Below are 13,573 nucleotides of genomic sequence, written 5' to 3' on the forward strand. Positions count from 1 at the left end.
ATAAATTAGGAGATTCAGAAAGAGAACTTAGAAAAAATGGAAAGGATTAATTATCAAAGGGCTAATGTAGCAATGTCTCCCCTAACTGAAGTTTGTGAACTTCTACACTGACAGGCTCCTGATGGCTCAACACACTGCATGAAAGAAGACCCTACACCAAGGCACATTATTGTGAAATTTTAGTACACTTGGAATAAAGACAAGTGAGAAAGAGACAGAGATAGAGATCAAGACAGAGACAAGATCAGAATTCAAAATGGCTTCAAACTTAACCATAGCAACGCTGGATAACAGAACAGAGGGCAATATTTTTAAAATTTGAAGAGATAGTTATAGTCAACCTAAGACTCCAGACACAGACAAATTATCCATTAAGGGTATAAGATATTATGTAAACATTTTATGTCATGAAGTCTCAAGCATTTTACCCACTACACATCTATTCTTAGGAAGCTACCAAAGGATGTGCTTTATAAAATGAGGAGTCAATCAAAAAAGAGGAAGACGTGGGTTTAAGAAACCAGGGCATTTCATGCTTGGGGTCCAAGATGGTAGAGAAAAAAATGCCCAGCATGAAAACCTTGTAACAGGCCTGGAGACCAATAGATCCAGATGGGAACAGAGGACTGAGGGCAAAGGGAAAAAGGACACAAATAGGTGGGTGGCAGAGGGGAGAAAAGGAGGCAGAAATAAATGTTTGAAACTGTGGTTGAGTGTTTGTGAAAATTATGATAGATTTTGAAAGACTTGTTGGGGTAGTCGGGAAAAAAGTAGCAGTAAGTACATTTAAAAATGAACACGTAAAAAAGAAATCAGTTAACATCTCTAGGAAAAGCAATAGTTCTATAAGAAAGGATTTGGCATCCCAGTATATTACTTGGTTTAGTAATAAATAACATTTATATAAGTCATAAGGATGCAAACACTGATTATTGGTTAGCTCAGTATTTGATACATAATTAAGAAGTTGAAGATGGTGTAAGAAAGCTCAGTGCTTAACTTATATAGCAGGAAGTCAATATATAAGGTCTTAAATTTTTAAAGCAAGATATAGTGGTTTGAGCATCTTGTTTAGAGATAGGGAGATAATTACCAGAAAAATAGGTAAAATAGTTGAAAGAGGTTGACTTTAGGGAGCAGGACTTAGAATTTGGTGGTGAGTGGCTCAGGAGATTACCATCTTTCAGTATGAACCAGTTTATTTGATTTTAAAAAATCAGAGCATTTATTATTTAGATAAAATAAAATAAACAACCTTAGTAATTATTCTTCCTGTATATTCGTTCTCAATGCCTCCCATACAGCCTACATTACTTGTCTTCCCCTCTTCTCCCACCCCAACTCTTCCTCTCCTCCCTGTGCTTACGTAGATTATATGACTTATTCCTGTAGCTTCATTGATTTTTAATGGTCCAGTTTTGCGTTTTACACTCTGAGTGCAGGGACTAGGTGAGAGGTTTCCAAAAGTCTGTTGGTTCACTTTGCCCTTATTGTCTCAGTAGTTACTTTATGGGATCTCCAGTCTAAAGGAAATACCTAGCAGGTCTTTTTATTGAGAAATTAGGTCCAAAGAACTTAAGATTATCCTTTATAAGTGTAAGTGCTTTGGGAAGGAGCTTACAGTGCATATTTTTTTTCATTTTGGAGAGGCCCCAGCTTGAGTTTCTCAAAGTAGTAGCAGGAACTAACTTTCCCACAACAGGGATTGCTTAAGTAGCTCACCACAACAATAACATAAATCAAAAATTAAAAAGGAAAAAGACTAACTTACCTAGAATTCTGTTCCTCAAAGAATCACCTCTTTTCCTTTTCCTAGGTAGTCCTTGTCCAAATGCAGACATGAGGTTTTTACAATCAGTGAGGATGTAATGTTGTGTTGTGAATTATTCACTCACTTAGGACTTGATCACGCACGGTTTTCCTTGCTGGCACGTGGTTTTCATAATGGTTATCTTAAACAGCTGTCTGTTTCATACATTGTACTTACTGAACCATATCCCGATGAATGGATGTATTGGTTACATCTTTCTTTACTCTACAATTAAGATATTTCTACACATATCTCTGATATTCCTTTTGATTATTTATACAAAATAATTTTCTAGTAAAAGCTAAATATGTATAAATTTTTAGAGTTTTAATATCTTAAAACTGGAAGAGAAGTTGCTATATCAAATCTCAAATTCAAGGCAGGGATGCCTTCTAAAGCAGCATGACTCTTCCTGACTCCTACCAATAAAATTCACTTTCTCACATGGAAGTTCATCCAATTTGTTTAAAAAATAAGAACTTTTAAATCCATGTTGTTTTTTTGAGCCAAGCTCAGCATCATTTACTGCGCTTGTTGGTCCTCATTTTGCCCCCAGGAGCTGCACAAAACCAATGTGTTCGCTCCTTCCACATGGCAGCCCTTCAAATATTTGAAGATGATGATCATGGACAAGTGACCTTTGCACAATCTTTCAACTAAAATATTCCCCGTCCATGACTGCATCCTCCTACTCACTCACCTTTGCCATTTTCTGCCCCAATTACCCAAACCTCCTTCTCTCCCTGCCAATCACCCACAGTTCCCCCAGCACCCTTGATGGGCTTCTTTTCCAGGTCTACGCCACTGTGTTCTGTTAAATTAGAGACGCCGTCAACGATAAGATGCACCGTCTTTTTTATGTATCACTGAGAAACAAATGACAACCTCTGCCAATTAAACTCTGACATGACATCAATTATAAGGCATGCTTCATTTTCAGAGATGTGAAAATAATGTGTGCCTTAGAATCAGTGAAATACAGCAAGGCAGTTGTTTGGGGTCAGCCTCAGACCATCTGTATGCACCATGCAGTGTGGCCCCTGGACTTGGAAATCGTGTTCCCTGGATGGGTGGCTTTCCCTGACAATGGTAGCCGTTGCTGCTCAGGCCTGTCCGAGTTTGTACCCTTGCAGGCAGGCCTGAGGGAGGTTTTCTAGTCACGTGTGATATGGTTTGATACTCTGTGTGCATGCATGCGCGGGTACATCGCAGAGGCATGTTTAATGATTAAATATTAGTGTGTATTGTGAAATGATCACCATGATACAGCATGTAGGCAAATTCACAAACACAGAATCCACAAATAAAGAAAATTGCCTGTATTTCTAATAAAACCTCATTTCACCCTTCTTTCTCCTCTCCTCCCCTTCCTTCCTTCTTTCCAACTACCTACTAGTCCTTATATCTTTTTATCCATACAGAGAGAGATGTCTGGAATTGTTCTCAGAAAGAATTGACAATCACCATTATTAGAAGGTGAAACTTTACATTTTCATTTGAAAACAAATGTATAATAGTACATATTTTTACAAATATAATCATGCCATTATTAAAAATTTATATTAAAATACAACAAATATTATAAAATAAAATATTGGTAAGATTTTTTGTTTGTTTATTTACCACAATGGTGTTTGTGGGTTTTTTTTTCCACAGTACAAGTCAATATCTCATGAGGAAGTGAGGAAACAGGCAATCATATACTGCTGGTTTTAGTGTAAATTAGCACAATTTTTTTTAAGAGAATTTGGCAAAATGCGTCAAAAGCTTCAGTGGTTTTTATCCTCTTTTATCCAGTCATTTCATCTGGAAATTTCATCCATAAAAATAATCACAAAAAATTATTAACAATATCATTGTAATTGTACACATGTCAATCAGTCCAATAGACCATCCATACGAGCATAGAAGAAAGAAATATAGTTTTTATAAGTCATGTGCTTTATGAATTTGTGTGACATTGTTAACATTGTGAAGGACAGAGTAAAATACCATACAATGAAGATAATGTACGTTAAAGAGACTTCACACAACCAAAATGTTAGCAGTGGTTACCTCTAGAATGTAGAATTCTAGGTCAGTTTCATTTAAGAGTTATTTTTATGGACAGTCCACAGTTTCTATAGTAAGTATGTATTTATGATGAGGAGAAAAAGACAATAAATATTATTTTAAAATAATACTTGGCCTGTCAAGAAAGTGTAATGATCAATAGCGTAATTTACATAAATGCAGATACCTGCTTTTTGGTCTTTTTTTTTTTTTAAAGACCTTGTATTTGCTTGGCATGCTCCTAAATTCTGTATCATCTAAAGTTATTTGCATTATAACCTTGTGAGGCAGGTTTAATAATCTTCAGTTTATGGATGAGACTACCTAGATTCAGAGAGATGTACGTATAACGTAAGGGCTCCCAGTTAATAGGGGACAGAGTCAGGACTTAAACCCAGACTTTCTGAATTCCATCCACAAATGCCAATGTCAGAGCTGTTGTGAGGCCATAGCCCCGCAGAGACCAGCAGAGCATCTGCCATTTTGTTGCCAAACAAACAAAAAAAAGACATTTTCTATTATGTATCCTATGTAAACCACAAGCTGATTAGTAAATGACAGCCCTATGAAAGATGGTCCTTTATGTTATTATCAGTGATTTTTTTCAGTCAAGAATCTATGATGTTCAATATATCACTAATTCATCGAGCCAACATATTCCAGGTGCCTATCCCATGCCAAGCCCTGTTCTAGGCACTGGTGACACAGAAATTCATAAAACAAAGGCCCTGCCCTCATGGACTTCCATTCTTTTTTGGAGAGACCGATATAAAGATACTGTATATAACACAGAAAGCAGTGGTCAGTGCTGTGAATAAAAGAGAAAATGGGAAAGGGCCTCCCACATTTTAAGATCCTTTGCTCTTTCTGGGTTTGGGGTTTTAAGCAGAATGTGGTTACCTTGTCCTGAGGTGGAGAAGCTGGGAAAGGAGTGGTGTTAGAGAAGGGAGGGTGTATGGGAAATCAAAATCTTAAATTTGAGATGCCTCTTAGACACCTAATGGAGTTGTCAAGTTTACAGTTGCATAAGTTTAGGTGAGAGGTCAGGTCCGGAGATGTAAATTTGGGAGGCATTGGCTTATAGATGCTACTTAAAATCATGAAATTATGTGCAATTGTCTAGGAAGACACACCCAGGGGCACACCAGCATTTAAAGGAAGAGAGAGGATTGGGAGGCACTAAAGGAGACTGACAGGGAAGGGTAGAAGAAAACCAGGGAGACGTGGTGTTAGAAATCACGTATTGTAGAACCTGGATTAGAATGTGGTTCTGGCTCCGTGTTGTGCCGTTCCCGTTATTGAAGATTTTTATGATCCCTTTTCTCCTTTTTATGCTTATCATTTTTTGTCCCTAAAAGTGTTATTTAAATAATAATTGAAGTGGTAGATTTGCCAGATGGTAATTGCTAAAATGACTTCCTTTGCTCTTTGAGTCTTTTGGGCACCATTCCAGTTTTCTATAACCTTCAAACATATGTGTAAATAGTTCAGTGGGTTCATTATCTAACTCCCTGAACAGCAAAGCATGATATCATCCAAAAGCCAATTCTCACTCCCATAAAATGGAGCAATGAGCCATTTAGCTTAAAGGACCTTCACGGGAGGGTCCATACACTTACGCAGTCCTTCAAAATGCATGCTTTGTTATTTATTTTTATTTTTACATTTTTCACCTTTCTATAGAGGTATAACCTTTATGTAACAAATTGAACTAATTTTAAGCTCAGTGAATTTCTACAACTGTGTATGCCCATCTGCTCACCATGCAGATCAAAATTTAGAAACTTTCCGGCACCCAGAAGCCTGCCTCGTGGCCTTTCCCAGTTAATGCCCACCCCTCCCTTTCCCCATCACTATTCTGAGTTCCATTATCATTGGCTAGTTTTGCCTGCCCTTACACAGTATTTTCTTTGTGCCTGACTTCTTTTATATAACATAATGTCTCTGAGAGGCATCCATGTTGTTGCACATAGTAAATCATTCTTTTTAAAATTTCTCTGTGGTGTTTCCTTTTATGAATATACTCCAGTTGATGTATCCATTCTACTGATGATGGACATTGAGTTGTTTCCAGTATCTGGGTATTATGAACAAAACATGGTATGGAAGACACATTTGTTTCTCTTGAGTACTTCTTTGGAAATGAATTGGTGGGTCATATTGTAAGTATATATATATCTTTTTATTTCAGCCTCTAGCAAATGTAAATTAAAATAATGAGATATTTATTGCTTATGAAGTAAGTAAATATGCTAGTATATTTAGTCCAGAAGATCCACTGTATTCTGTTCCCACTTTCATACATTGCCAGTGGGAGTATAAATTGGTATGACCCTTTTGGAAAGCATTTTGCCAGTATTAGTAATAACAGCCTTTAAAAATTTTATACCACTTGACCCACAAGTCCTTTTTTTTTCTTTTTCTGTTTTGGAACCTATCCTAAAGATATTTTATTTTTTGTAAATATTATTTACAGTTTATATTTCATATAAATATATTAGACATTTAAAAATATTATCATAAATGTTGTTAAAAGTTTATGAACCAAGATTTTTATTGGAGAACTATTTGTAGTAAACAAACAAACAAACATAAAACAGTGGAAAGAGCCTATGTCCAACAATAGGAAATGCTTGAAGTAAATTAGGTAACAACCTCTCAATGCAATATATAACATTTTGTCTATGAAGAGTTCATAATGGCATAGAAATATGATTTGCTATAATGCTAAATTTAAAAGCAGAACATGTGTTTAGAGTCTGACTATACCTCTGGGAAAAAATATATATATGTGACACAGAGAGATTAAAGCCCCAAGAGGAAATGTTCACAGAATGTTAATGCTGACCAACCGAGTGGTAGATTACTGGGTAATTATTACGTTTTATCCATTTTGCAAATTTTCTGAAATGGTTAGTGCTGGTTTAGTTAATATTTTGAAATTTATCTCCACTTGCCAGTGGCAGGATGGTATACTGGTTAAGAGTATGATTTCAAAAGCCATATTACCTGGGTTCATATCCTAGGATCCTGGTTTCATTGCTTGCTTGCTGTGTGTCTTTGGGCAAGTCTCAGTTTGACTTAATTCACCAAGTATTTATTGTCTAGTATGTGCCAGGCACTGTTCAGCAAACAAACGGGTAAAAGTCCCTGTGCTCCTGGAGCTTCCAGTCCAGCGTGTGCCTCCTGCAGAACAGGCAGCAGCAGTGGTGACGACCCAGCACTGGAGAAGTGTCTGGAACATGTGATCCCACAAGGAGTGCTAGTGGCACCTAGGACTTTTATGTCTTAATACCTGATATGTTCATATAAAAATGCCTGGGACATTGATAGAGTCCTGCAACTCCCAACTTCTCTATCAGTAAAAAAGAACCTCTTTCTAAGAGAATGCATTTGATCTGGTGTGTAACTGGCCCCCTTTTGCTGGTCATTTGAGAGAAGTACTGATGACCCCGCCTAACCGTTCTTTTTTGTGTTCCATACTTACCACAGATCATGGGACTCGGCTGTGGCCAAGTGGAATCACTTTTCCAAATGCTTCCTAAGAATTCCTGCTTCCTTATTCCCAGTGATAAAATTGTTTCTTATTATCCTTTGTAGTAGTGTAACATTTTTACCATCTTCAACCAATGATGCAATTATTAGTTCAATGCTTTCAAAACCAATAATGTTTTAGTTTCCTTAAGGCCACCATAACAAAGTAGCACAAACCAGGTGGCTTGAAACAACAGAAAGTTATCCTCTCACAGTTCTAGAGGCTAGAGGTCTGCAATCAAGACACTAGCAGGCCTGCAGCCCCGCTCTAGGGGAGGAGGATGGTTCTTTGCTTCTTCTAGCTTCTGGAGGCTCCTGGGATGTGGTAGCATAACTCTCATCTCTGCCTCCATGTTTCTCATGACCTTTTCCCTGTGTCTCTCTGTACCCTCTCCTCCTTTCATAAGGACTCCAGTTATTAGATTTAGGGCCCACCCTAAATCACGTATGATTTAATCTCGGGATCTTTAACTAATTACATTTTCAAAGACTCTATTTCCAAATAAGAATACCTTGTGAGATTCTAGGTGAATGTGAATTTTGGGGGGACACTATTCAACCTACTATGAACAGTAGTAATAATATCAACAATGTCACTCATGATTTTTAATTTCTTAAACTTAATGTAGATGGTAAAATAGAGTAACAGTTTTCTTAAATGTGTGCAGTTCATTACCTTCTTATAAAACATGGATAGAACTCAGAATTTTCAGTAGTGGTGCATGAGCTAGAAAAGGTTCAGGAACAGTGTGACCTCAGATGCTTAAGGCTCTGGCTCCATAAAGCTTTGGGGAGACTCATATATCCCCATAAGAACTGAGATGTGAAAATATTAAGGGTTAGGTCTAATGCAAATTTACTGGAAAAACAGGAAATGAATGAGGTACCTGAGCATTTGGACAGAGATTTTGTTCTTCTCTGCTTATTTCTTTTGATGAGATAGAAATTCTGACAATCCATCATTCACACTAAATCGTCCACATGCCAAACTAGTTTAATGTTGTTCCTTGTGACTCTTCTGTCGGTAATGGGAATTGTTTCCCCAGTCATTGGAACCTTTAAATTCTGATACTTCAGTGGCAGCAAATTTCAAATGACCTACTGTGAACTGAACATGTAGGAATTCGTTTTTGGCGGGTGTGCATTCTGCAGCGTTTCACGGTTGTGTGAATTAGGGGTAATAAGGGAAAGCTTTGGACCACCATTCTTGGCTCTGCTGTCACCAAGCAGCAACACCAGGATGTAGGACAATGGCAGAGAGATAAGGCTGACATTCAGTTGCTCACTTATTCAAAAAAGTATTTATTGAACACCTGCTGTGTACCATGCCCTGGGCTATGTGTTGGAAATACCACCAAAACAGTGCACCTTCCTTTAAAGAGATCCCGTCTTTAGGGGCAGATGAATAAGTAAACAGGCATTTGGAGGATAGGGAAGGAGGTGTGATGGGAAAGTGGTTTAAGATACCTGCAAGCAGTTTACCATAGCATTTAAGAGAGGGGGCATCTATTTTTATGTACATGGATTGGTGGTGGTGATTGGTGTCATAAAAGTGGAAGTTCTCAGCCAAGCAGAAATCTCTGGAGCCAGCAGTCTCACTTATAATTACTCAATAGGCGTTTTTTTTTTGGAAGGAGAGTGAGACAATGTGCTCACAGACTCCCATGCATTTGAGAAGAGTGTTATTTCCATTCTTCTCGCTACAACTACAGTTTGAATCAATAGGGAAGTGCATTGGCCTTTGCACAGGGAATCAGAGATTTAGGAAATGATCCAGAATCCACAAGCCAATACAGCGCAAGTGAACTGACACCTAGAACATGCTGTTTGGAAGAAAGCCTGACATTTATCGCCACACAGTAGGTGTTCAACTAATGCTGGTTCATAGCAATGACAAGGATAATAATTAGGGGCAGTCAAGACTTTAATTATTTGATGACTCTGAAATTTTGTTGTAAAAGTTAAAATAACTAAAGCTCCAAGTAGGAAACAACTTGTAGTGAAGTTTATGTCTTCTACGTATTTTTTTAATTGTTTATATATGTATGTGTGCTTAGAATGTTTTTTTTTTCCTTAATAGAAGAATTGTGGTGAAAAAGTAGGCCTTTTAAAAATGAACTTGATATTTTTATTATGTGAAATATTTTAAAAATGAATATGAAGCAGAGAATATGAAAAGGAATGATATGACAGTATCCAAAAAGCTTTGTCAAATCTTAACATTTTTGACATATTTACTTCAAAAAGTGTTTTTTTAAAAGAAATAAACCATCACAGATACAGGTGAACACCCTGTGGGTTCCTCTCCCATCGCCTTTCCTTTCCTTATTACTCAGAGAGAACAGCTAAATCCCTCTAGATTGTTACTGTGTACCTGGTGTTTGTCATCACCTAGGTGCCTACCTTTACCCAGTCTCCCTTTCTTCCTGAGAACAGATGCATTTTGATTTTTAATTTTGAAGAGGTCTTTTCTTGTTGTTGCTTGTTTTGTGACTGTTCCTTTTGAATAATGTTTGTTCCTGTTTCATGGATGCAGTATCTTTTACTTCTCTGGGAATATATATATATATATATATATATATATATATATATATATATATATATATATATATATATATATATTTTTTCCCCTTAATTTCTTTTGCTTCCTGAATTTTATGTTTGTTTCTTTAAAAAAAGATTGTGTTGGTCTGTTTATTATATTACAAGTGATCTCCAAAAAATTGGTGATTCTTTTCTGTCCATTTATATTGAAAAGTAAGGCACGTAAAAGCTTATTGAAAGCCCAGCACATGAGGTTAAGGCTTATTGAGTGGTGAGCTTCACTCTGGGGCAATGGAGCAAATTTCAGCCATTTCCTCGCAGAATTTCTAATTGTCCAGCAATTTCTAATTGTCCAGGTCTTTTCACTTGGGCTTTTCAGTCTCCTAAGGAGTTCCCGAATCATCCAGTCTCTTGCCTGTGGGTATAAGGCTGCCTGATGGCCTTCTGGGAGTTTAGGGAAAGAAGGATGCTAGACTCTCATTTTCAGCATTTTTAGCTCTTCACCCTTCCCTCTGCTATGCCCGATGCCCCTGAGTCCAGAATATTCTGGTTCAGTGTCTTCAGTGGTAACATTCCGGTCTTCTGTGGCCAAGGGGTGAGTGAAGAGGGAAGAGGAATTATGTCACTTTGGCTACAGCAGGTGCCCTAGAAGTCTAACTGCGTCTTTCATGTGTACACCTTTAATCAGTCCTCCTAGTCTTGGGTCTGTTGTCTCTCCAACTTCACAGCTATCTAGCATTTCTGATTCCTGGTTTCTATTCCACTAAGGTTTGGCCAGGAAATAGAACTCGCTTAGGCTTAGAGTTACGTGAGATTATTTACTTATTTATTTTCTCTCTCTCTCTCCATCTGTATCAGTCCCGCCTTACCTAATGACTTGACAGTCCTTTCCCCTGGCTCCCAGGCCCATGTTTGGATCCCTAGGTCTCCTCCCAGTATTTTAGGAATCCTGTCCCTCACACTAATCATGAGAATGGAGTGGATCCAGTCTCCAAGTCAACATGCTACTTGATTCCAGTCCTACTTGAGAAGTGGTGCCCATGTCCTCTGGGCTCTCTCAAGCCTGAAGCTTGCTAAAATTCATAGCTCCAGGTGGGGGTGGGCAGCAGACATTTCCTTGCCTTTTTTTTTGTAAGTGGGAAAACCCTATATATCTGTCCACTGTCTTTGAGTAGTGAAACTTGCTCCCCATCTTGGGCGGTAGCTTAAGTTTTATTTCAGTCACTCTGCAGAAGCTGTACCTTCAGCCCCACTCCAGGCTCAGAGCCCAGGAGCCACAGGGTTGCAGCCCCTTTCGCTCATTTGTGTCTTTGTTCTACTCATCATTTAACAAAGGTAATCTTTTACCACTTTGTTCCTGGCAGTATCTGTGTGTGTGTGTGTATGTGTGTAAGTGTGTAATTTGTTTTCCCCTTTCATTTCTATTTGTGTGGAACAGAGAAACAAAGTGTGAATTCAATACACCATCTTCACGGAAAGTCTAAATATTGGTTCCTTAAAAATTAACAAAGACAGCAGCCACAACAGCAAAAGCCAGCAACCTAATGAAAACCCACGCCTGCTCACCTGGTGAGAAGTGGTAAGGGCTGGCTGAGTCCGGTCGGGATAGGTTAACCAGGATGCTGTACGTGGCTGTGCTTTGTGACAGCTAAAGCCCCTCATAAATCTTAGTTATGTATTTCATGTTTATGTGTCTGTGTCACCTCATTAGGGAACTCTAAGACCTTCCTCACACAGGCCCCATTTTTATTTAGATGAACTTCTAAAGACCTGGGATTTCTCTCCATCTCAGACACAGTCCCCGAACTCCCAACACAAAAAGAAAAGCATGTTCTTGTCTCCTGGGTCCTTGAGCAATTTTTGGCCGAGATGCACACGAGAAGAGGGTCGGAGGAAGAGCCTCCCTGGCAGGCTGGGCGAGGAGCGCACAAGCTCACCGGAAAGACAGTGAGGAGTGCACCGCACACTTGGACTTCAGTTTTGCTTCTTGAATTGCCAGGTTATTTTCTTTTTCTGGCAGAGATTGTTGCTCCTTCTCTAACCTCACAGATTCTAAACTCTAGTCCTACTCTTGGTAGCAGTTTTCCTGGAATGTCACCAATTCAACTTAATAAACACGTACTGAAGTGTGCTGGGCAGTGCTGGGTCCTGGGAGTGTGATGGTGAACACGGCCAGGTCCCTGTCCTTAAGGCCTCATGGTCTGGTGTCAGGGCAGACAAACAGGTCTGTGAACCAAGAGAATTAGCACAGGTGGCGGACCTCTGTGCTTAGAGCTCTAGCTGTGGCATCTAGCTGCCAGGGTCACGTCTGCAGGAGCCGCTGTTCACAGTGAGGCTGTGAACAGTTCCTCAGCCTCTCTGTGCTTCATTTCCTCCATCTGTATAAAGCACATGATAACGATGTGAGATGTAGTGTATATACATACGTGCACACATATATACACACACATGTATATTCAGAATTCATTACGGTACATATACGATACACGTTTTTTTACACACACACACTCACAGATATATGCCAGGTACCCATATGTGTATGCATCTATGTTGTATTTATATGTATCTACATGTATATATGTTTCTTTTTTTTTAATGTTTAAAATTATTTTCTTTGGGGTAATTAGGTTTATTTATTTGTTTTTAGAAGAGGAACTTGGGCTTGAACCCAGGACCTCTGCTTGCTAAGCATGTGCTCCATCTCTTGAGCTCTCCCCTCCTCCCACACCTATGTTTCTATGTATCTAGCTGTGTCTATTTATATGTGTAGACGTTGTGGTCTGGGTATGTGCGTATATATGTACTGTATACAGGTACGTATCTGCAGTACAGATTGTGGATGGATATATATTCTAGATATAAAGATATTGGTACTGCAGTATGTTTCAGGTTATATATTATAATACATCAGTATATATTAAACGCATATAATTGAGACTGCCAAACAGGAAGCACTCCGTAAATATCAACTTGTATTATTTTTTCACCTTATTTCAGTAGCGTCATGTCTCTCACTTTACTAATTCTCAGAATACATGGTTCCTTTTTACATACATACACAACCACTTTTAAACACAAATATGAAATTCAAGAGAATGTGATGGGTAGATAAATTTAGGATGCCAAGAGCACAGAAGAAAAGGCCAGTCACCAGATTTTACAAAGGATCCTCTGAACTCCTTCTCTGGACATTTAACTTGATATATTATCCTAAATGTCCTATGTCACATGGTCCACGAGGTCTTCCTTTAGTTTTCAGAAAAATATGGAACGCTTCACAAATTTGCATGTCATCCTTGCTCAGGGGACATGCTAATCTTCTCTGTATTGTTCCAATTTTAGTGTATGTGCTGCCGAAGTGAGGACTCAACTTGCATTATTATGTACATTTTAACTATGGAAAATGAAAGAGAGATTGAATTAATAATGGACAGAGCATGGACTTTAGACTCAGGCAAGCCTGGGTTTAAAACTTTGCTCAACATCTTATAACCTTGAGTAACCTTGGATGTGAAGTCTTTAGCCCATTTCAAAATCAATGCTCAAAAAGTGCTGCTGTCATTATTATTTCTTAATTGCTCTGAAATAAAGTTTTCCCATCTCAAAAATAATGATTATTATATTTATATTGAT

General features: G+C 38.3%; 1 non-coding gene across 1 annotated transcript; it reads right to left on the minus strand.

Annotated features, from left to right (window-relative positions):
• Positions 1–13,199: 13,199 nt before the first annotated feature.
• LOC116149106 (U6 spliceosomal RNA) lies at positions 13,200–13,306 on the minus strand. The gene has a single exon (XR_004132715.1). It is a non-coding gene; the product is annotated as a U6 spliceosomal RNA (small nuclear RNA).
• Between the last annotated feature and the right edge of the window lie 267 nt (positions 13,307–13,573).

The sequence above is a fragment of the Camelus dromedarius genome, chromosome 1 (assembly GCF_036321535.1).
Source record: "Camelus dromedarius isolate mCamDro1 chromosome 1, mCamDro1.pat, whole genome shotgun sequence".
NCBI lineage: Eukaryota > Metazoa > Chordata > Mammalia > Artiodactyla > Camelidae > Camelus > Camelus dromedarius.